Here is a 22730-nt window from a genome sequence, read left to right as displayed (position 1 = left end):
GCAAATCAACACCACAGTGAGATACCCCATTATGGATAAAGGGACATAATAAACAAACAAACAAACAAACAAACAGAATAACAAGTGCTGACAAGAATGTAGAGAAACTGGAATTCTCAGGCACCACTGGGGGAATATAAAATGGGGCAGCTGCTGTAGAAAACAGGCTGAAAGTTCCTCAAAAGGGTAAACATAGTACCGTGCGGTCCCGCAATTCCACTCCGAAGTACGTACCCAAAAGAAAACAGGTATTCAAACAAAAACTTTTGCCTTAACGTTCTTAGCGGTGCTATTCACAATAGCTACAAGGTGGAGGTGACCCTAGTGTCCATCAGTTGATGAATGTTCATGACGAAATGTCATATACGATGAAATATTACTCAGCAATAAAAATAAAGAAATGTAAGCGACAGCATACTGAGCATGCTACAGTGTGGATGAACCTCGAAAACGTGCTAAGTGAAAGAAGCTAGTCACAAAGGACTGCATATTACATGATTCCATTTATGTTACATTTTCAAAATAGGCAAATCTATAGACACAGAAAGTACCTTAGTGGTTGCTCAGGGCTGGGGGAGATGGGAGTGTCCGTGGGGGATTGATGACTGAAGGGTACAGGGTCCCTTTTGGTGTAATGAAAATGTTCTAAAATCAATTGTGATTATAATTGTGTAACTCTGTAAATACACTCAAAGCCTGAATGGTACACTTTATGTGGGGAAATTTTGTGGTCTGTGAATTATATCTCAATAAAACTGTTAAAAGAAAGCAAAATCTCTGACAATATGTGAAGAATGAATTGCATGGAGATAAGATTGGAGGGAAGAAATCCATTTAGAAGGCTTTGGTGAAAAATCCAGGTAAAATATCATAAAGATGAATCATGGTGGCGACCGGGCAGTGAGCAGGGAGGGAAGAGAGCTAGTCTGAGGGCTACTGAGAACTCTGTTCCACAGAACTGGTGATCGGCTGGCATCTAAAGCTGGAGAGATGGAGGAGAAACTTTGTCAACGGGCAGCTTGAAGTCATTCCCCAAGACGGGGCGATTCATGAAGAGGAGGCGCAGAGGGTGGAAACTCTGGTGTCCAATCTGGCCTGGTCCATTGGAAAATGGTTAATTTCAGGCGTCTATGGGTCACCCAAATGACGTACCAGCTGCGCATGGTTTATAGACGTCTAGAAGAGGGGAGGCGTCCCAGGCTAGACAGACCTGGGATGGATGGTATTACCCAGAGCTACACTGTCCAAGAGGTAGCCGCTAGTTACATGAGACCATTTCCCAAAGGTCTCTTCAACCTGTAACCGTTCTTGCACTTGGCGAGGTGAGGGGACCAACATCCCTCCCCTGCTGGTCCTCTGAACTCTATCCCAAGCCTTTATCTGAGCTAAATTTCCTACCCGGAGACTGTTTCAGATGCACAATTTCATTGCTGGTTTACCTTTTTGCCTGTTAAGGACAACTCTTGATTACTCAGAAACTTAAAATCCAGCCATGGCTTCTTTCATGCTCTGTTCATTCACGTTTGGTTAGCAATTCCAGCCCAGAAAGAACCAGGCATATTTTGTACAGTAGACAAGGAAAGGAGCAACCACCAAAAGTATCAGTTACAGGGGGGAGGGGATAGCTCAGTGGTAGAGTGTGTGCCTAGCATGCACAAGGTCCTGGGTTCAATCCCCAGTACTTCTGTTAAAGATAAATAAATTAAATAACATAATTACCTCCTCCCCTACACACAAAAATCAACTATATCTCTAGCTTAGAGTGTAAAAAGAAAAAGAAAAAATAACACTGCAGTTAGCATCACTTAATTTCAGTGCTTATAATTTTTGAAGCTCACTAGAAAAAAAAAAGTGCTATGCAAATTTCTCTCTCTCCCTTCTTTATTTCCCTTCCCCAGCAAAAACACTGTAAATTGTTAAAAGTCTTCTGGTGACTTGTCATATTTGGCATGAGTTTAATTGGTTTTGGCAAGTATGTTAGTGACTCATAAGAGAATACTTTTGGTCTCTTTACTAACAGATGCCTGTGCTAAAAGCAATGACAACAATGTCACGTGGCCCTGAAATTGCAGGAATTTGCTGCTGGTGGTCCAACGAAAACAAGCTTGTCCGAAAAGAGAGGCAGGAGAAGGCAAGACTTCAGATATACATTGTTACAGATGTTTAATTATAAAAGATCCAATCTTATGTCATTTATTTAAACAACACGTTGAAATTGGGAATCTGCACGAAGCATCATAGGAACAACTACAATTTTGAATCCAGTGTGTTTATAATTATATTTCGCTGGAACCAATATTCTCATTTCTTGTTCGAGCCAGTGTCTCTAACACCACTAGAAAATTCAGGTGAGATCCTGTTTGTATCTTGCTTTCTTCCCCTCCTCCTTTTTTTAGACTTCTTTTTGAACACTAACGTGTTATATCTGTGGGCCTTTCTAATGATCATTTCCCCGGGTCTCATCTGGCATGATGGTCATTACAACTGCATGAAGTACCGTCATTTGAAAGATGACAATATTTATGCAATAAATGTTGGAGTGCATGTTTGTCTGTCACAGCTCCTGCTAAGTACCGGAAAAACAGCTCTGAACAAGTCCCAGGCCTCAAGGAATTTATAATCCCAAAGGCAGAAGAAGCAAGAAAACACTTGTGTTTCTCAAGGGCTGTGGCACGAAAAGTCCCAAACATTACGCTAACGTCACAGGGACAAGAGTCCCAGCCTCCCCTCTGCCCCAGGCCCGGGGATCACTGCTCTGCTTTGCCCCCTCCTCAGTACTTAAGGGAGATTCTGTTTTTCCAGTCCTGATGACGGATTGGGGTGCTTCAGCATCAAGAGAATGGGTAGAGATCGAAAGGGTGTGAGGAAAAGGGGGGCAATTAGTTTTTACAAGATCAGTTCTCTGGCTTCACCATTATGAAGAAGCCTTATGGTGGGGAAAGCAGAAAAAGACACTTAAAAAAGCAGTTGAGAGTCTACGCCATTATACCTAAAAATCAGACAAGTGGATGCAGAAGACATCTTGCCTCCAATCCAAAGGCATGCCCATGACCGGTTCCCCTCGACCCAGGGTCCAGGCCCACGCCCCCAGCCCCGGAGACCAGAAAGGTCTCAGAGCTGATGCCAGCCATAACATACCACGTCATCTCCGTCCAAGCTCTTGCTGGTCTGTGACCCAGACAGGCAGTCACAGTCAACAAAGGTACATTTCCCAGAGTTTGGAACATTCAGTTGGACCCAATACCACACGCAGGCATCAGCCTAATGTCAAAAAACTCTCCAAACTGATGCACAGATTCAACACGATCCCTGTTCGAATCCCAGTTGGCTTCTTTGTAGAAATTGACAAGCAGAACTTAAAAAGCAGATGGAAATAAATGCTATTTAGATGAAACGCCGAGAACAGGAAAATCTACATGGAAAGTAGATTAGTAGTTAGCCAGGACTGGGGGAAATGAGAAGATGGGCAGGTGACAGCTAGAAGGTAGGGAGTTTCTTTTCGAGATGATGAAAATGCTCTGAAATCAATTGTGGTGATGAGTGCACAACTCTGGGCATGTACTAAAATCCACTGACTTGTGCAGTGTAAATGGGTGAAATGTATGTATGTGAATTACAATTCAATAAAGCTTTTACAAAAAAATATATATCCTTTTGATGGTTTTCTTAGATGAGTATTCAATTCAGTAAACATTTTTCAATGACTTTGGGGAAAAAAGGCAATGGCTAGTGTACTCCAGAAAGACTGCATTCAACTTACATCCTCAACAACAATGTGTGAGAATTCCTGCCCCCGCAGACTGCCATCCAGCTGGCGGGCCCTGGATGAACACGTGGTATGTTATGGCTGGCATCAGCTCTGAGTCTTGGGTGTCTGTGTTATATGGGTTGTTAAAATGTTTTGAATAGGCCTCTTACCTGTTGCCTACATCCTGCCCTCCCTTGGGAGTCATCACTTTTTCCCATATTTTTGCAAAATTGATACACTGAAAGTAATTTGATTGAGTTCTTTTAATTACAAGAGAGGTTCAGTACGATTTCATTTTTAAGCATTGACGTTTTCTTTTTATCGAAGCAATCTACACAAGGTTTAAAATTTTAATTCGATCGTAAGAATTTAAAATAAAAAACATCAGTCTTGAAACTACATAAATGCCAATTAATAAAGGGCTACTGAAACATTGTAGAATGTATTGGATACATGCTTATATCTGACATAATTGGATGCTTTGCAGCTGTTAAAAGGAATGAGACTGATCTACATGCGCCAGCATGGGGAGCTCTTCGAGACATCTTATTATGTGAAAATAAAGCAGAGGAGGCACTATGGGTACTGTGTGATCCTCTTTATGAAAAAAATTTAAACGTATGCATGTTTGTGAATGGGCAATGCATATTTTATATATGAGCAAAGTGTTTTCTGAAAGAACTGTGAGTAACTGCTTAATAACCAGGGTCAGGATGGCCAGATGAGGAAGTAGAACGTTACTGTCCACTTGACAACTTTCCTACTGCTTGAATTTTTCATTATGTGCATGAATTAATTTTTAAAAACATGTCATCAGAGGTTACCTACAGGTAGGGTTGTAAAACATTATTCGTATCTTCCTGATAGTTGCAGGCATTAAAGAAACACCAGCAAATGTCATTTTTAAAAGCCACAATTATAGGCATATTATAGTCTTAACAAGAACAAGTAAAGTGGTTAAATTTCACTGTTTAGTTGTTTCTGTAATCAACTTACAAATTCAAGTTCTTCTAGAGTAACGGAAATGATGCTTGTGTGAGAAAACTTTTGATCTGATATGTGAAATAGGTTCTGGGAGAGAAAGTTGTTTCAAAGTGTGATCACCTAGAATTAGGGTTTTTAAAAAAATATATTAGAGAGAAGTTTTTGAAAGATATGAATGCATAATGATTTCAGGAAAAATACATAAAATGAATAAGCTATAGACAAAATGCATTTCCTAGTGTTTTTCCTCAGTTCTTTATTTTCTTTAGTTCTTTCTTCTCTAGTTCTAATCAGCACACATATTACTCAGAAACATTTGTTAAATGTAAAGATTTTCTCAAAGATATCATAGTTAACCTCAATCCTTATGAAGAAATACCACCAAATGAGAACGTTGAAACACGTACTGGGTGTTTTCCTTTCATGAAGTAGTTGTTGAAGTCATTCTGCATTTCCGTCCTTTCCCCTGATCGTTTCAATCCTGTGGTTAAAATTACTTGAATCCAGCCCTGAGCATTCATTGAACGTCACCTGACACTCTGTTCTCCCGAAGTCTCACGTAGCACCAGAGAGAACACAACACTCGCGTGGTCCCTTCGGACCTGTTGATGAACTGATTGATTACGCAGTGGGATGGAAGCTGATTCTGGTGTGCATCACCTCCAGAAAATTAATGATCATCTCAGAAGTGGTTTTAGTCTACAGTCAACAGGACATGCGAAGTGATTTTCACTCAACTTCAGGTTTTTCTCTGATTAAAAATAGATTTTTTTTTCCCTTCAAGTTGAATTTCAAAGTCAAGTTGCTGTGATGGCTCAGTAAGGAAGAAATGAATCAGACTGGCCTTTGTGACTTATGAAGAACTTCAGTGCGTGATAGTGACAGAAGAGAGGAAGTGGAACGTGCTTTGGCTGGGACACTGAGCTTCTCAGGAAGCCAAGGGTTCTGGACCTTTCCTTGGAGTTCTAGGAGATTTAAAAGCATTCTCTTCTTAGCAAACAATGCCTCGGAGGGGTGCCAAATCCCACCATATTTATTCAGACTGCTCAACGCGAATATTCAAATTTAGGACAAAGCTCTATGCTATTTGCAGGAGAATATTTTAACGATGTTTTTCAGGAGCTGACTTGCTACACGTGCATGTCAATTAAATACCCCCAAACTATTTGCTGATGAAATATCTACTCAGGTCATAGTTGGGCGTCTACACATTGGACCCCAAGTCCACGACTAGTCACATCACTGAATGTTCTTTCCATTACATCAGAGTGGCAACTCATCACATTTCCTGAGCTTTCTGAAAAAGGTTTTTCTCTCTCTCTGGTTCTCAGTGGTCTCCCCGGAGCCTTGCCCCTGACTTTGACCCCTCTCCTCAATGCCAGTTCAGTTTGAATTCCAGTTCAGGCACGTTTGAAGTGCTGTTCTCCGCCTTGACCCTCCGTGGCCCATTTTGGTTGTGATCAACTTGATATCATGTCAGTCTGAGCCACCCCCTGCCCCACTCCTCCTTCCATCTGCTACAAGATCTTGTGAATCTACATGCAAAGTGGGAATTTGCCTGGCCCACTTGTGTTTCTTTAAAAGCCTTGAAAGTTGGTGTGTTTATTGTCCTTTGACTTTGAGGCCTCCAGGCTTGCTTACCTCCCATGACCTTTTGTCCCTGTGTGTCCTGGGATGTAAACAGTGTCGCGGCAGCAAAGCTCCAGCTCTCAGTGACCCTGGCATCATGGCAGTGAGTAATGGTTTTCAGAGAGAAATCTCTGTCTGAATTCATTTTGCCCCACGTTCCCCGGCCCCCGAAGGGCTGTTGTTAGCAAACAGTCAGACATGTCATTTCTCCTCCACATGATCTGGTTTTTAGATGAACATCCAAAAAGGCTAGTTGATTATTTGCATGCATTTTTCAATTATCTTCATTCTTTGTTTTCCCCAAATATAAAGACTCCCATTTCCTCATGTCATTAGGAGCTTGTCACCATATTTAGCGTTCTTTCAGAAGAAAGATATTTCTACCTTCTTGCTCACCTGGCTTTTGACCTAGATTCCTCTACTTTCCCAAACGCCAACATCCCCATCCTGAATCCTTAGGCAAGGAGCACAAGAGGGTTTCTGCCTCTAAACGACACAGTATGGAGGGGAACGGTCCACTGATTCCCACCCCTCTCGCCCACTTGCTCTCCAACACGCACCGTCACAGCTGCATGGCAGACCACGTCCAAGTACAGCCTGGCAAAGACTCCCGAGGAAACAGAGCTAGGCTCAGGGTCAGGGGGAGACCTGAGGCCCCTATTTCCCAGAGTATAATGGCCCCTTTATAGTGGGATGCCTTTGCACATTTTGGGGGTGGTCCCTTTGCCCAGAAGAAAACCTGGATTAAGGAGAGAAGTTCAGAATGGGGCAAATAACGCTTCTCTGCTATTCCATGTGCCAATTTATCTTCCCAGTGTAGGGAGGCAGAAGTTGCTTGCTGATCACACAGAGACTAGGAATTGCAAATCAGATGCTTGCAGATCAACTATAGTATTGTTTTCTTGCACAGTTTATCAAAAAAAAATGATTTGATTTGAATGCCTCCTCCGGTTCACCCTAGCCTCGCTGCTCCCTGCTTACACGCCACGTGTTCTGAGTTTACACCCTCTTAGACTTAACTAGCATGTATTGAGGACCTCCTGAGTTCTCAGCTCTGTGCTAGGTGCGACAGAGATGTCTTGAACAGATGAGACAAAGGCCACAAGCTCCTCCCTTGCAAATTTTCCTGGGACTTCAGATCTCAAGAAGAAAAGCAGGAAATACGTAAGTGGCAAAGTTAAAGGAGTTAGGACCGAGGGATCAGTGTTGGCCAACAGAGCTGGGGAGGCATCCTCATATAAGGGGAAGGGATTGTTGAAGGGTAGGGAGGGTTTGTGAATAGAGAAGGGCAATCAAAGACTCATGAGCCCAGATGTAAATCTGTGGGCAAGTCCCTGGGGCTAGGAGGAGGAGAGCCTGGTCTGAGCTGGCGGGGGAGGTTGTTAAAGAAGCAGTGAGAAATCATGTCTAACTCCAGGCGTTGCAGATTCCCATCACACTGACAGTGGTTTTTGTTCTCTGTGTCCTTTAAATATTCTTGTTTTCAAGGCCAAGTCCGATAGAGGAGACCACGTAAGTGTCCAGCATCTAGAATAGTCAAGTCAGGTTGACTTTGTTGTCATTATTGTGACTCATGCACAGAATTTCTAAAGCAGGATAGCTGATTTTTATGATTAATCATTGCACTAAACCAATGTGTTGATAGTCACATTTCAGGTATCTTTATCTTACAGGTTAATTGCTGGAATGTTTAACCAGCAGTGAAGTGGGGCATTGTTCACTTTCTTAGCCTCTAGGCTAATTTGACTCTTCACAATTATGAGACTCTTTCGAAAAATCCTGGCAGCCTCTATCAGTTAGAGGACTCTGTCTTCTCCCTCATACAGCTCACCCCCAGGACATATGATTAAATGAAAGCACATCTCAGACCAAATGCTGCCACGTACCCCCAAAACACGTATTAGCAGGTAAGGACAGAAATAGGCATTCAACCTCTTTCTTCCATTCTCTTGTCTTCTTAGGTACTCTGACCAGCCCCTGCAGGAAATACTCAGTTTGATGCAGTCACAACAAAATGTTGACATCCGGATCAAGTGACAGAGGTGACGGAGGCTGACCTCCATTAGGTGGGGACCAGAGGACAGAATTCTATCCCTTGGGCATCCTTCCAAAGGCACTGGGCTACTGGGTTGGCCGGATCAAGGGAGGAGGTGCCAGTGGAAATCTTAGCCAACCCCTTGCCTTAACACTACTCATTTTTCCCGTGAAAACTAACTTCTAACACTCCAGTGATAACCAATAAACCCTCTGAGGCAGATGGAGGTAGGATTATCTGTAGCCCTTGCCCTTGGTCTGGAGCCTACATTCCCATTAAGAGTTCTTTATATGTTAACAACTGTTGACTAATCACCCTAAGGCGGAGATGAAAGTAAAGTGTAAACACAGATATCATCTGGTGTATTTTAGGTCCCCCTCCCTCTCATCCCCAACAGCTGTCCTAAGGCAACCTCCAGTAGGAATCTAACCAAAGCCGAATAGTATGCTTGCTCTGTATCCTTGCAGCCTCCACACAAACCCTCTAGCACCTCCCAATTCCTCTATCGTCCCGATGAGATGGCCACCCCTGAACTTCTCCTATGGAGAAATTCAAAAGCCACCCCTGCTGGGATCCAAATTCAAGTGACTGATTTCACAGAGACCCAGAGACAAGCTGCTTGGATCCCGGGGTGGTGATAAGCATCGCTCAGAACCCTCTTCAGGAATAAAGGACTTGTTCCCTGAGCTCAGAGAATTTGGATTCCAGCAGTGGTGGCTTCTGCTGGAAGCAGTTCTCGCTGACCAGTCCCCCTGGGAACTGCCCAGGCTGGACAGCTACTTCAGCCAAGGTTCCTCCCCAAGATTATAAGTTTCTGGGGCAACTGGCATTCAAAAACTGATCAATAATGGGATACAAGGCGGGACAGGGGGAGTAATAGCTCCGTGGTAGTGCACACGGTTAGCATGCATGAGGTCCTGGGTTCTATTCCCAGTACCTCCATTAGAGAAAAAGAAAAAGAAAAAGAAATACTAATGGGATTGTTACTCCCCTCAATAAACCTCCTACACACTAGTCTCCATCTCAGAGTCTTGTTCTTTTGGGATAATTTGCTTTAAAATTATAGGTTGGCAAGGGTGCCCGTGCACCGTTGCAGCATATGAATGAAGCATATTGGTACCAAGAAAGGAGCTGTAAGCATCCTGAAATGGAGGGACCTAAAGTGTAGTATCAAACAGGCCCGGATCCTCTGGACACCACACCATCTGCACTGTTTATTTTGGGGGTGCCTGCATTCTGCTTCAGGAGCCCAGTTTCTAGCTTTCAATCACTCATTCCGTTGTTCAAAAGATGATCTTTAAGCACTGTCTTAAACTGAGTTTTCATTTGTATTAAAGTCATGCATGCACCTGGTTGGAAGCATCCAAATAATTCTACAAGGCTTGTTATTTGACAGAGGTTGCTGGTTGAGCATTGACATCAATTCTCACCTTCTTTCATTACAGGGCTTCTGCTTCTTGGCTGAGCACGCGGCCCACAGCTAGTCCCTGCCTCTCCCAGCCTCCCTTGCAGTTTGGTAGGACCATGTGCCCACAGTCTGTTCAATGGCTGTGTGCCATTCCTGGGGCATATTCCCGCCAAGGTTTGTACCTGGGCTGCCCCGACCCATTTCCCCTTCCCATTGGCTGGGATGACAAGAACCAACGGCTGGCTGCCTTGGCCCCAGAGATGGAAGCCACATTTTGGGGGTTATAAAGCCAACCTTCCAACCTAGGTTGCTTCTTTCTGGACCACATCAAACAAGAGACACAGATATCGATCTCATTTAATTAAGCCTCTGTGTTTTGGGGTCTTTTTGTTAAAGCAACTTAGCCTGTACTTTTATCCATATAGCTTGTTCAAAAAAAAAAAAAAAAAGGAGTCTTCCCCATCCTCTTTTCTTTTTCCCAGAAGCAGCCATAGTATTTGTAATTTTTTTTTTTAAAGGAGGTAGTGGGGAAGGAACCCAGGACCTGGCATATGCTAAGCATGTGCACTACCGCCGAGCTATCCCCATCCTCAGCTGTAGTGTGCTTAAATGACATACTTTCATCTGTTATTTCATATTTAGGCATTATCAATCGAGTTTCCAGTTTGGAAATGAATGTTCCACTCTCTCGTTTTCTCCCACCCTCACCGTCCTGATGCTCACTTGCCACCCACCTCTCCATCTTCCAAAAATAGTTACGTGGTCATTTTGCATAGACAGATATTTAGCGCTTATGTAATTATGACATTGCAAATGGTATATAACACTGACCTTGACAGTGCCCTGCAGATGCTCTTCCTTTCTTGAACAACATTTTGTATTTCCTTGGAGATGATATTGAACTATTTTTTTTTTCATTTTCTTAGTTTCCCATTGAGTTATCATTAATTCAGACCTAAGCATTGTTTTGTTTTGTTTCATTTTATTTTATTTTGGGGGGAGGTAATTAGGTTTATTTACTTATTTATTTTAATGGAGGCCCCGGGGATTGAACCCAGGCCCCCGTGCATGCTAAGCATGCGCCCTACCACTGAGCTGTACCCTCCCTCCCAAACCTAAATACTGTTGTATGATCTCCTCTTAATGTCTTCAACAGAACTTGGGATGCAATCAGTTTCATTGGTTTGAAGAGATATTCCCAGAGCTTCCTGACTGGCTCCATCTGGACTCATTCACTAAGCCTGATGAGTGTATTTGTTCTGCCATCTTTAACTGAACTTCAGTACTGGTTCTATAACTTTGGACTGCTCTACAAGTCTTAATCCCTTTAATGGACTATGAGGATTGCTGGCTCTGTGACCTAGCAAGATTCCTGCAGTCTAACCCCATATGTAAGTGTTCTCCTTGTTGGAAACTTTCTCCTGAGAACATTAGCAACTTTCTGTACAGTGAAGAGATTGGAAATCTCCAACTTGGATCAATGTCTTCCTTCTTGGAGATCAGACTTAAAACTCTTCCTGCATTAGGCAGACAAATGGACGCCAATTAAGAGCTTCCTAAAAAAACTTGAACTCAAGATATTACTGTTTAATCGTTTCAAATCCAATATTGTTCATGCTACACCATTGCACATGGATACTGGCCAACTTTCAATTTGACAGAATCCCTAAATATTTGGGGTATGGTATTAATGCATAATCTTTTGGTCTTTGTCCAAGTTAAGGTTTAGGTATAACTCGGAGAATGCCTGGAATCTGAACAGCCAGTTTAGAGCTTAAACAGAACCCCCTTCCTCAATGTCCTTTCACTGCCAACAGAGCCAGATACACGCCCCTTCTCCATTTCCAGCCCCCCATCCCTGCAACTGCCAGGGAATTCTGGGAAGACAATCACCTTGGCATCTTTTATTATGATATTAAACCACGCAGGGAGGCTGGGAGAAAACTTAAAGGGAAGACACTGGGCAACAATTCTTATTTTAGGCTCATTCTTATTTTAGTTATCTTCCCCAAATTCCAATATGATTTTGGATGTTTGAACAACCAACGTGGCCTGATGAAGGCTTATCAGCTGAGAGCAGCCATGGAGAAGGGAGTGAAGTAACTATTTCTCACTAGGGGTTGAAGTGAGGCTAAACCACTCAATGCAGCTCCCTAACATGCATACGCACTCACACCCAAACACACACACCCCTCCAACAGCAACAAGTGCAAAAACGCAAAAAAAAAAAAAAAAAAAAAAAAAATTAAAAAAAAGCAATACACAAACTCAACATTTGATATTTTCAATCTGGCTCTAGATAAACATTTTTAAAAACATTTTATGGAAGGAAATTGTCATGAGTTGCATTATAGGTGAATTTAAGAAGGCATTTCTAATTGGAAATGTCTTTGAAATTTGTGCTTTTATATTGGCAATCATCACTATGCATTTCTGAACATCTTCTATAGCACCTGTGCCAGGAGCTGACTGCCTCATATACAAATGACTAATGACAAAGCGGGGTGAGATGTATTCAGCAGCCAATAGGAAGGGAAGATGGGGAAAGAAGAGAGGTGGGGACTTTATTCGCACCTCCAAGAAACGATAGAATGGACACCAGTGAAAAGGAGGAGGCAAGCAGTCTGTAAGGGGGGGTGTAGGAGTGTGGCACGCAGAGTTAGAGAGACCTGACATGTAGCTGGCATGTTCAGAGAGCAACACATTTGCCTAGAATACAGAATTCAGGTGTGGGGTCACAAAAGACCACGGCGAATGGCGTATATTTATTCTAAACGGTGGTAAAGCTGAAATGCCAACTTAAGGCATTTGAACATCTTGAAGGCATTGGGAAACCACAGAAGGTTTCTGTTGTTGTTTAGGGATGTGGGTTTGATTAGGGAGGGAAGGAAATGTGATATATACAAGCGCTCCTTGGGGTGATTCATCTCTCCATGATGTGTGACGGATCACAATGGAGAGGGAGTGAGGCTTGAGAGTTAGGGACTGCGGCCGACCCTGAGTGAGGAAATGAGGGCCTGGCCCAAGGCTACTGGTCATTAAGCACCTCGGCTGTAATCTGTGTTACAGGCTGTGTGAGCTCCAACTTATCTCAGGTAACCTTCATATAGCCCCATGAAACAGAGATTTAGTTCCATCTGACTCTCAGGGGTTCAAGGTCACATAACGAGATGACACAGGTGGGATTTGAATTCACTGTTTTTCTGATGTCAGAGTTCATGTTCTTTCTCCTCTGACACATCAGCCTCTTGTTTTTAATAATGGCCAATCACAGCAGTGACAGTGGACACGGAAGGACACCCTACTGAGGACTGGGTTGTCATTGCAACCTCAGTGTCCCTACGTTGTACCACAATTTCGTGAGTCACTCAATATCCTCTTATTTTCACTTGGGATTTGTGGAGTGAAAACCGTTCCCTACTGCAGAGTGTCCCCGAGGGCCAAGTCTTGTGATCGCCGAGAGATGATGGAAAGTGAGCAGCGAAACGTGTTTCAGGTTTGTGGGAAATTGCAAAGGACAAGACAGAAATTATCAAGGCGCAATTGAATTACGTTGTGCCGCGGCCCCTGGGATAACAGCTGTTTTCCAGGTCTACAATCGTTGTCATTAGGAAATTAAAAACTCGCAGCTCCGCATCCGCAGCCTTGCGCTGCTCCGGCCACGTGGTGACAGGAAGCCCCGTGTTTGTACAGGTGGGGGATCGAGCAGCCTCGCAAAGTGGGTGGCTGGAAGCCCTGCCCGGAGTGCAGGTGGGCTATGGGAGGATAAGCAAACCCAGGAATAAGCTCCTGTGTTCTGGGCTGTCAGCCCCTCTCCGCAGAGGGAGGAGGGCCCAGCAGGGCCGGCCACGTGGGTGGGGCGTTGCAGGGTCATTCGGAACTACTGGTAAGAGTGCTCCCCACCCCATCTGGCGCAGAAGGATTCGGTCCTGGCGCGAGGTCAGTTCCCCTTTCTGGGCAAGCCCTGAAAAACTACCATTGGATACCTTTGTCCACAGTGAAGAAATACCCCAGCTAGATATGCTTTGGAGAACACATGTAGGAATGCCATACATTTCAAAAAATAAATCAGCTTCAAAGCAAATGGTATAAGCAACACAAGACTTAAGGTAGTGGCTACCGCAGCGTGGGTTTGGGGAGGCAAGGGGCCTGGTGGGGGGCACACCTAGATGTGTGGTCAGTGTCCCAGTTTCTGAGTCTCCTAGTAAGTTCATAGGATTTGATACAATTATTTAAAACAAATCTACATATGGGGAAGGGTATATAGCTCAGTGATAGAGCATGTGCTTGGCATGCATGAGGTCCTGGGTTCAATCCCCAGTCCCTCCATTAAAAAGAAATAAATAACCCTAACTACCTCTCCCTCTCAAAAAAGTAAATAAATAAAAGAAAAACATTGTTTAAAATCTACAGATAAATCGTAGAGAGGCGTGCGTGGACCAACGATGAGAGTATGTCAGGAACCTAAGATTATAATTAAGTCATTTCCGGCCACCTGAGGTGCAAAAAGAACAAGAAAACAAAAGATGGGGTATTGGCAAGACTCTGCCAAGGAGATGTCATGCTGGGACACCGAGGCCCTCCTCTTACCTTGCTGGAGGCCTCAGCACGCAGCCCAAGAAGCCGGCACTTGCCGTCTGCTGCCTTCTCTGCAGGCAGGACCACAGACACTCACACGTAGAGAGAACACAGCCCTTGACTGAAAACCTGGGAAATGAACAATGGTCGAAAACGACCCTGAACATGAATGTGGAGAATGATAGCCGACCACATTAGAAATTTAGACGTCAGCGATCATTTCTTCAATTAAAGGACATTTAATATCAAAGAGAAAGCCAGACTATGTGTATTTTTGCTCCTGGCCTACAACTACACAGTCTTCTAATCTCAGGAAGTTAATTTCCTTCTCAGGAGCTGGAAAAACTCAAGTATTCCTTGTCTGGTCTCCTCCCCTGTGCTCCTCTCCCCAGTTCCAACCTGAAACATCCTTTCTACCCAGGGATTGTCCAGTTCAGGGTGAACCGGGTGATTCTCTTGATACTTCCTACGACTTCTCTTGTTTCTCTCCTCAAAGTTAGAAAATTAATCTCAACGTTTCCAGGCCTTGAATATTTAAAGAGTCATAGAAAACCAGAGAAAGAGAAAGAGGGAAAAGAGGGAGAGAGATTAAGATGAGTGGAGATGTATGGCTGGCTGAGAAAAGCCAGGTGACCCAGAATGAAAGTAAAGCAGCCTATCTCTGAATGTGTCCTCTAAACTCAGCTCACAACCAAGTCCACTAAATTAAAATGGGCTCCTGGTGAGATGGGCAACTCCATGGGATGACTGAGGAACAAGTGAATGCAACAAACGTGTACTGAGAAATATCTATGTGCCAGGAACATAGGCCCCAGGGACAAAGAAATGACCACATCAGACAGTGTCCCTGCTCTGGAGGAACCTCTACAGGGGCAACGACAAAGAATCACACTTAAGAAAATATACTACGACGGGGAGCTATCCTATAGCTCAAGTGGTAGAGCGCATGCTCAGCATGCATGAGGTTCTGGGTTCAATCCCCAGTACTTCCTCCAAAAAATTAATAAATCAATGAATAAATCTAATTACCTCTCCCCTCAAAAAAAAAACTGGCTTTCTTTCTTAAAAAAAAAAAAAAGGTAAATATATGTATATGTTATGTGTAACACCAGGCAGTGATGGCTGCTTTGAAGAAGGAATGCTTCAGCGTATGGGGAGGGGTGACACCGTGGACCTGACGGTCAGAGAAGGCTTCTCTGGTGGGGAGACCCCAGTGATGGAGAGAAAACAGCCAAGTAGACAGTTCACCACGTGAGCATTCTCGGAAGGCAGAAGAAGGAGCAGCAGCTGGCCAGTTCCCGAGGCAGGACTGACCGTGTACCTGGTCCCCTTGGAAGAGCTGAGAAGGCTTGGGTGGCTGGAGGAGGCTTGCCGCACGGTTTGCCGGGCCCAGTGCAAAATGAAAACGTGGGCCCCCTTGTTCAAAAGTCATGAAAACATTCAAAACAGCAGCAGCAGAGCATGGAATCAAGTGTAGGGCCCATCTAAGCTCAGGGGGTCTGGGCAGTGCGGGCCTGGTTGGCTCTGTGGGAAGTGAGATCTAAGAAGTACTGACGGCTGATTGTGCGTGGCCTTGTAAGACACTGCAGGGAGCTTAGACTTCACTCCAAGGGCAACAGGAAGCTATCATGGGTTCTGAGTAGGTCACTGTGTGGCCTGACCTGGTTCTAGAAAGATCTCTGATCCTTGTGTGGGGATGAGCCTGGGGGAGACCGGGAATGACAACAGGGAGGCCAGTGGGGTGGCTAAAGAATTGTAACAATGACAATAAATAAAGAAATAACCCTCAGCATGGCCTTTAGTCATAACTGAATACAGGACTGCCCTCCCCACCCTCACATTCAGAATATTCTACGTGGTCTTTGATTCTGGAGATGAATGAAACTGCTCTGGTGGCTGGAGCAGATTTGGGTGATGTGCTTAAAGAACTTGGCCAGAAAAGGAAGCCAGGCTGAAAGTACCCTCTGCCTTCTCAGGGTGTCCTTACCTCAATGGATCTGACACCAGACAGGGGCAGGAAGTAGAAAGAACAGAAATGTAGGCTTCAGAAAAATGCTATTCTGTGGGTCCCTGATCTGGGATTCCATTTCATTTTCTTTCTTTAAAGGAAAAGGCAGTTCCTGAGGGCTTAAAGAATGTCTTTCAGTGGCTCCTACAGGTGTCATACAAGGGGAGACTTGAAACTTCAACCAAACAGGAGGACGGGGTAGGCTTTAGGCCCGGTGGAGCCGTAGAGCAGGTGGCCTCTGAGATGTGCCCCTTCTGTGGGCATCTCACCACGTCCTTCCTCAGCTACTGAGGGGCAGCCAGGAGATCCCACCTTTTGAATAATGGCTTTGAGAGCCAATTTTGATGGAATTTTGGGAGGGAGATTGAGGATGCTCCTGCCTGAGAAAGGAGGTAACTGGTTAAGAAAAAGGAGGATTAGAGTCAGCCAACTGCTTACAAACGCCAGTGCTCTCTGACATGGATTTGTGCCTTTTCATAACAGCTTTGTGACTGATCACAATCTGAGTTCGAACAGTGAAGAAAGAGGTCAAGGAACTCGCCCAAGGTTACCCATTTAGAAATGGAGGAATCAGGACTCAGAGCCAAGTTCATATTTTTTCCATCTTGCCAAAACCCTAACAGTTGTAGTTTTAAAAATCAGCCACACATCCTTGGACCCTCCTCCCGCTGACTCCTCCCCTTGCCTCTGTGTGGGCTTGTGAGTACTTTGCACAATGAACATGGCAGAAGAGATGCTGTGTAACTTCCAAGACCAGGTCAGAAAAGGCCAGACGGCTTCCATCTGGTTCTCTTGGAACCCTTGCTCTTGGAATGCTTGCTCTGGGACCCGTGCTGTGAGAAGCCCAAGGCACATGGAGAAGCCACGCAAAGGTCCCCCAGGCAACAGCCTTGGTGAGCCCAGCTTGGAGCAGCCCAGCCCAGCCCAGGAGCCAGACGTGTGAGTGAAGAAGCCGTCCTGGACGTGAATCCTCCAGACTCAGCTGTGTCAGCCTCTTCGGTTGAGGCCGCAGACGACACAGAGTGGTGACGAGCCAGCTCTACTGGGCCCTTTCCAAATTCCCGACCCACCAAATCCTTTAACATAGTCTGACGGTTGCTGGTTTATGCCACAAAGTTTGGGACAGTAGATTACGCAGCAATAGACAATGAGACTAATAATTTTGCCTTGGGCTGACTTGATGGTGTGAATGGATCTAAGATCACGTCTAACAGGAATGAGCAGTTTGTGCCATGGCTTTGAAATATCTTGACCACAAAAACTACAAATTAATCCTTCATTTGCTACAACCTTGGTCCGGTCTCTAGAAATGTCATGTATTCTTTTAAATCCGGACATTTAAATGACAGGTGTCTGAAACAGGAGGTTCCCAGGCCAAACAATTGATATGTCTTTCATATAAATTTTAAATAAAGTGTTTCTGGCTTACATAAGATCATTAAAGTCTCCTTTCAATGCAATAATTCCATACTCTGTAGTCTGTAAAGTCAGTTGGAATTACACGGCAAATGACATTGCGAAATCAATGGCTGGTGGAAGCAATTTTAAATCAAAGCATTTGAGTAACTTCAATTTTTTTTTTTTCAAAAGTAATATGGTTTAGGCTCTATTTCATACACAAGAAGGCTTGGTCAAATTTATATTTATTCAGATACCCAAACCATATCCAGACTATACTTGAACATGACTTTGAGGGTTCTATGTACTCTGTAACTGCTTTTGACAAGCATGATACCCTAATAAAAGATATGGCTTTCCTCTGAAAACCCCCTTCAGCTAAAAATACATTGTACTGAAAATAAAGTGGTTGCATCATCTCAGTTCAACTCTGCAACATTTTGTAAAATTTCATGACCATAGAGAATGAGCTCTTAAACTTGATTTCAGGCTGTCTAAAACAAGATGTGAGTGGGGAGACACGAAGGCATGGCCCTTGTGCCCGGGAGCCAGGCGGGCCTTTCAGGTCCCTCTTTGAGGCTTTCAGTGCAACGTGCGACACCACCACTTGGGATTTCTTGGGTGGGGGTGAGGGGTGGACGATAATTCTTGAGGAACAGCTTTTGAGGGGGAAACTGGGGCTTTTTGAACAGAGCATGGGAAAGTCTGGGGCAGAACTGGAAGAAAGAGTATGTAGTAGCTGACAGGGTACGTTTGGCAGAAGCTAGGAATTAGGACAGGAGAAAGCAAAGAGCGAGGAGTGAACAGTGGGTGATTGTGAAGTAAGATCACGCGCTCTAATACCCTTGGCACCCACGTGAGCATCTTCACAAACCTGGTGGCGAAGGCTGCACGTTCCTCCTGGCAGCCCTTCTGCCCCAAGGGTCCTGTTTATTGCACAAATCCATGTTCATGGTCTATGTCATACCCATGAATGCCAGATTCTTTTAGCGTGTGCGCAGTAAGGATTGTGGCAGAAACCCACATGAAAGACTTGGGTTACTGCAGTGATAAATCTTCTGGAAGATTAAATGACTCTGATGACTTCCACGCTGCCATCTGGACTGTGGTCACTTTGAAGGTTAACTCTTTACTTGTTTTAATTGGTGTGGCTAGCATTGCTTATGTTGTTAGATTTAAAAATAAAACTGGGGAAACCCACCTCCCCACCACAAAGGTTATGGCCTTACTACAGCGAGAGTGCTGTTCGTGGGCTGGTCAGGAATGACTCCTCAAGCTCCTTGAAGCCTAAGGCTCCAGTAAATCTAAACATTTGATAATGCTTGTTTTGTTTAATTTAGTGAAGCAAGGCCAAACAGTCAAACCTACGGGCACGCATGAGGCAGGCAACTTTTTATAAAAACAGAAGGATTGTCCTCAAGATTCCAAGAATGTCTATGTCATCATCCTGTTTCTAAACATATTGGAGGTTGGTCTTCCACTAAGAATACACGTACAACTTCAAATCAAGTTCAACTTGCTTGAAAAGGCCTTGAGAATTGTTACCGCATTTTATGCACATTCATATCCCCCACTTAGTAAGCTCAGGTTTAGCACAAACTACTCTCTGAGAGGGAGATGTGTCTGTGAGCTGTGAGGGACTTGCTCAGGAAGTGCTCACAAGGAGACCAGGCAGGAGGGAGGGAAGCAGAACCATAAGTGTAAGCAGACAGGGTAGGAGGTCCCGGAGAAAGAGAACCAGGCATGGCTTTCTTGACACAGGAGAAGCCATTTTTGGCCTAAGCCATTGTGTGATCTAAGCCTGGCCACAGTGCTTATCTTTGAACAGGTCTCAGTAATGAATGACCGGAAGGGAACAAAAGAATTCAGCAACAAAAGACTGCTATCAGGCAAGAGAAGTAACAATAGCAAAGATAAAACATCCGTTGTAAAGACTCTTAGTTGTGTTTCAGGGGTGAAGATTAGCCCGAAGTGCTCAACCACCAGTCAACTGGGACCTAAGGGAGGATGATGTCAGCCTCTTCTGACTCTCGTGACTTCACTCACCTGAAGCTTGGACTCTGTCCCCCAAGCTCCTTTATGAATATGCACGTACGCTTAGCTTAGAACTTCCCCAGTTTTGCTGTTTGGGGAGACACTGCTTTGGGAAGGATCCTCACTTGCTGCAAGGAATACATCTTCCTTCTCCCTATCTTTTGTCTTTATTGCATCTTTTGGCTAGACACCCACCAAGAGGCAAACCTGGTTTTTTGCGTAACAAAAGGGGAGGAGACCAAACAAGAATGCTGTCTCAGGCTAAGCCCTAGGGTGGTGGCGACAGCCTCATCCTGCAAGCAGAGTCTGGAGTGTATATCACACCAGAGAGTTTGTCCCATCTGTCCGCAAAGGAGCTGGGCTTTCCAACTGTCTAAGGGCAGAGCCCTTGGGAAGAACAATAAAAATTCCCAAGTGTGACTATAATTTAGGTGGGACTAAAGATTTGGAAAAGGATCTGTGAGCTCATATTTTTGCCAGCTGCCACGCAGATGTTCAAATACGGTAAAATGTGAGTGAGCTTCTCAGTTGCCATCAGGAGTCAATGGTTCCAAATGCCCCAGGTCTTCCAGGCTGCTCCTCTCTCTTCAACCTGGAAGTTAAGGAGCTCTCTACAAGACTGGCCTGAGAAGGCTGGACATATCCTAGTTATCCCCCAAAATGATGCTTCCTACATTTTCAGTTACTACTGTTGCTTTCCATCCCAACAGTCCTCCCATCTGTGGTTCCAGGAAATCAGAGGGTCAATCTTTACTGAATGACTAGGTCAGCTACCTGATTCAACAAATATCTATTATACCTTCTATGGTCCAGGCATCATGCTAAGGTTTGGGGATACAAAGCAATAAAAAATAGAGTCTGTAAATGAGTCAACATCCTTGGGACAAAGGCTGGGAAAGATGGAAGGAGACATGAAACTTGGAAAGGTGAGCAGAAGCCAGATTGAGGAACTTCCTGAAAAAGAGGGGAAATAGAATGGATTCCCATTGGTCATATTCCCCAGGGCTCTAATGCTGTTAAAAACATTATCTGCTTCCCAACTTTTCCTTCACCCCATTCTGGGAGCATCAGAGACCACAATATGCAAACATATTCAGACGCCTTGCCATCCAGGTCCAAATCAAACTTTCCACATAAACCACCCCTCCAGGGTATGGATTTTACCGAGTATTGGTGATTGTGTTCTTTTAGATCTTTTCTCAGCCTTTTCTTGAATTTTAGCTTCAGGGCACATGACTTTTACATCAAACGTGTATTTTTTTAAATCAGCAGAATTTCAGGAATCTTACCTCTTCGCTAACTTCAGTTATTACATGTAAGCTTTTCTTATTGGCATGGGCATTCTTTTTTTTTTTTTAATCATTATTATAATTTAAAATAATTTACCATTTTGCTAGCTGTTTTATTAACTATTCACTAAAATTGATTTATTTTTCAAAGTAAATGTAATAGACATGCCTGGTTAGAATTCAAACAATGCATAAAGATACAAATTAAAAGTAAAAGTTTCCTTTCTCTTTGATTCTTTACCCCAAGTGCTTCTCCCTAAAAGTAATGATTGTTGGGGAGGATATAGCTCAAGTGGTAGAGCGCATGCTTAGCAAGCACAGGGTCCTGGGTTCAATTCCCAGTACCTCTGTTTAAATAAATCAATGAATAATCCTCATTACCCGCCCCCCAAAAAACAAACAAAAGAAAAATAATGATTGTTGAACATTTCTTACCTATCTTTGCAGAAACAATTTAAAACCTGCGTTAAGGTTACATGTAAATATTCTTTGTTTTCCTTTTCCACGGTTGGGATCATCATCGTAAGCATAGTCCTCGGTAACTTTTTTTACATTTAATAATACACATTTTGATATTTCCATATTAGAAAATATAGAGTTATCTGATTATTTTCCAGGGTGTGGGTGCTGATTAGGATGTTAGAATAGAGATATGCTATCATTTATTCAATAAGCTGCTTTTGAAGGACTTTTAAGTTGTTTCCAGGTTTTAGCTGTGACAAAAAAGTCTACGGATTTTATTTATTTATTTATTTATTTATTTATTTATTTATTTATTTATTTATAGTATAGTTGGTTTTACAATGTTGTGTTAGTTTCAGGGGTACAGCAAAGTGATTCAGTTATATATATATATATAGTCTTTTTCACATTCTTTTCTATTATATATTATTACAAGATATTGAATATAGTTCCCTGTGCTATATACTAGGTCCTTGTTGTTTATCTGTTTTATATACAGTAGTGTATATATGCTAATCCCAAACTCCTAATTTATCCCTCTTCTGCCCCTTCCCCTTTGAAAACTGGAAGTTTGTTTTCTATGTCTGTGAGTCTATTTCTGGTTTGTAAGTTCATTTGTATCATTTTTTTTTTAGATTCCATGTATGTGTGATATCATATGATATTTTTCTTTCTCTGTCTGACTTACTTCACTTAATATGATGATCTCTAGATTCATCCGCGTTGCGTGGCATTGTTTCATTCATTTTTGTGGTTGAATAGTATTCCATTGCATGAATAGCACATATTCTTTATCCATTCATCTGTTAATGGACATTAAGATTGCTTCCATGTCTTGGCTATTGCAAATAGTGCTGCTATGAACACTGGGGTGCATGTATCTTTCTGAAATAGAGTTTTCTCTGGATATATGCCCAGAAGTGGGATTACTGGATCATATGGTAAGTCTATTTTTAGTTTTTTAAGGAAACTCCATACTGTTCTCCATACTGGCAGAACCAATTTACATTTCCACCAACAGTGTCGGAGGGTTCCTTTTTCTCCACACCGTCTCCAGCATTTATCATTTGTAGACTTTTTAATGATGGACATTCTGACTGGTGTGAGGTGATACCTCATTGAAGTTTTGATTTGCATTTCTCTAATAATTAGCGATA

General features: G+C 43.4%; 1 long non-coding RNA gene across 2 annotated transcripts in view; it reads right to left on the bottom strand.

Moving 5' to 3' along the window:
* Positions 1 to 22730, bottom strand: part of LOC141577544 (uncharacterized) — a 72137-nt gene that overhangs the window by 14895 nt on the left and 34512 nt on the right. Inside the window, exon 2 of one of the 2 annotated variants that reach the window (XR_012506715.1) lies at positions 1 to 22730. This exon is cut by the window's left edge and continues 14895 nt beyond it; it is cut by the window's right edge and continues 14205 nt beyond it. This is a non-coding gene — a long non-coding RNA (uncharacterized LOC141577544). The other variant, XR_012506716.1, reaches the window with a different exon arrangement.

The sequence above is a fragment of the Camelus bactrianus genome, chromosome 4 (assembly GCF_048773025.1).
Source record: "Camelus bactrianus isolate YW-2024 breed Bactrian camel chromosome 4, ASM4877302v1, whole genome shotgun sequence".
Lineage (NCBI taxonomy): Eukaryota > Metazoa > Chordata > Mammalia > Artiodactyla > Camelidae > Camelus > Camelus bactrianus.
Note: the sequence above shows the minus strand (reverse complement) of the source record. Positions and strands in the feature narration are given on the sequence as shown.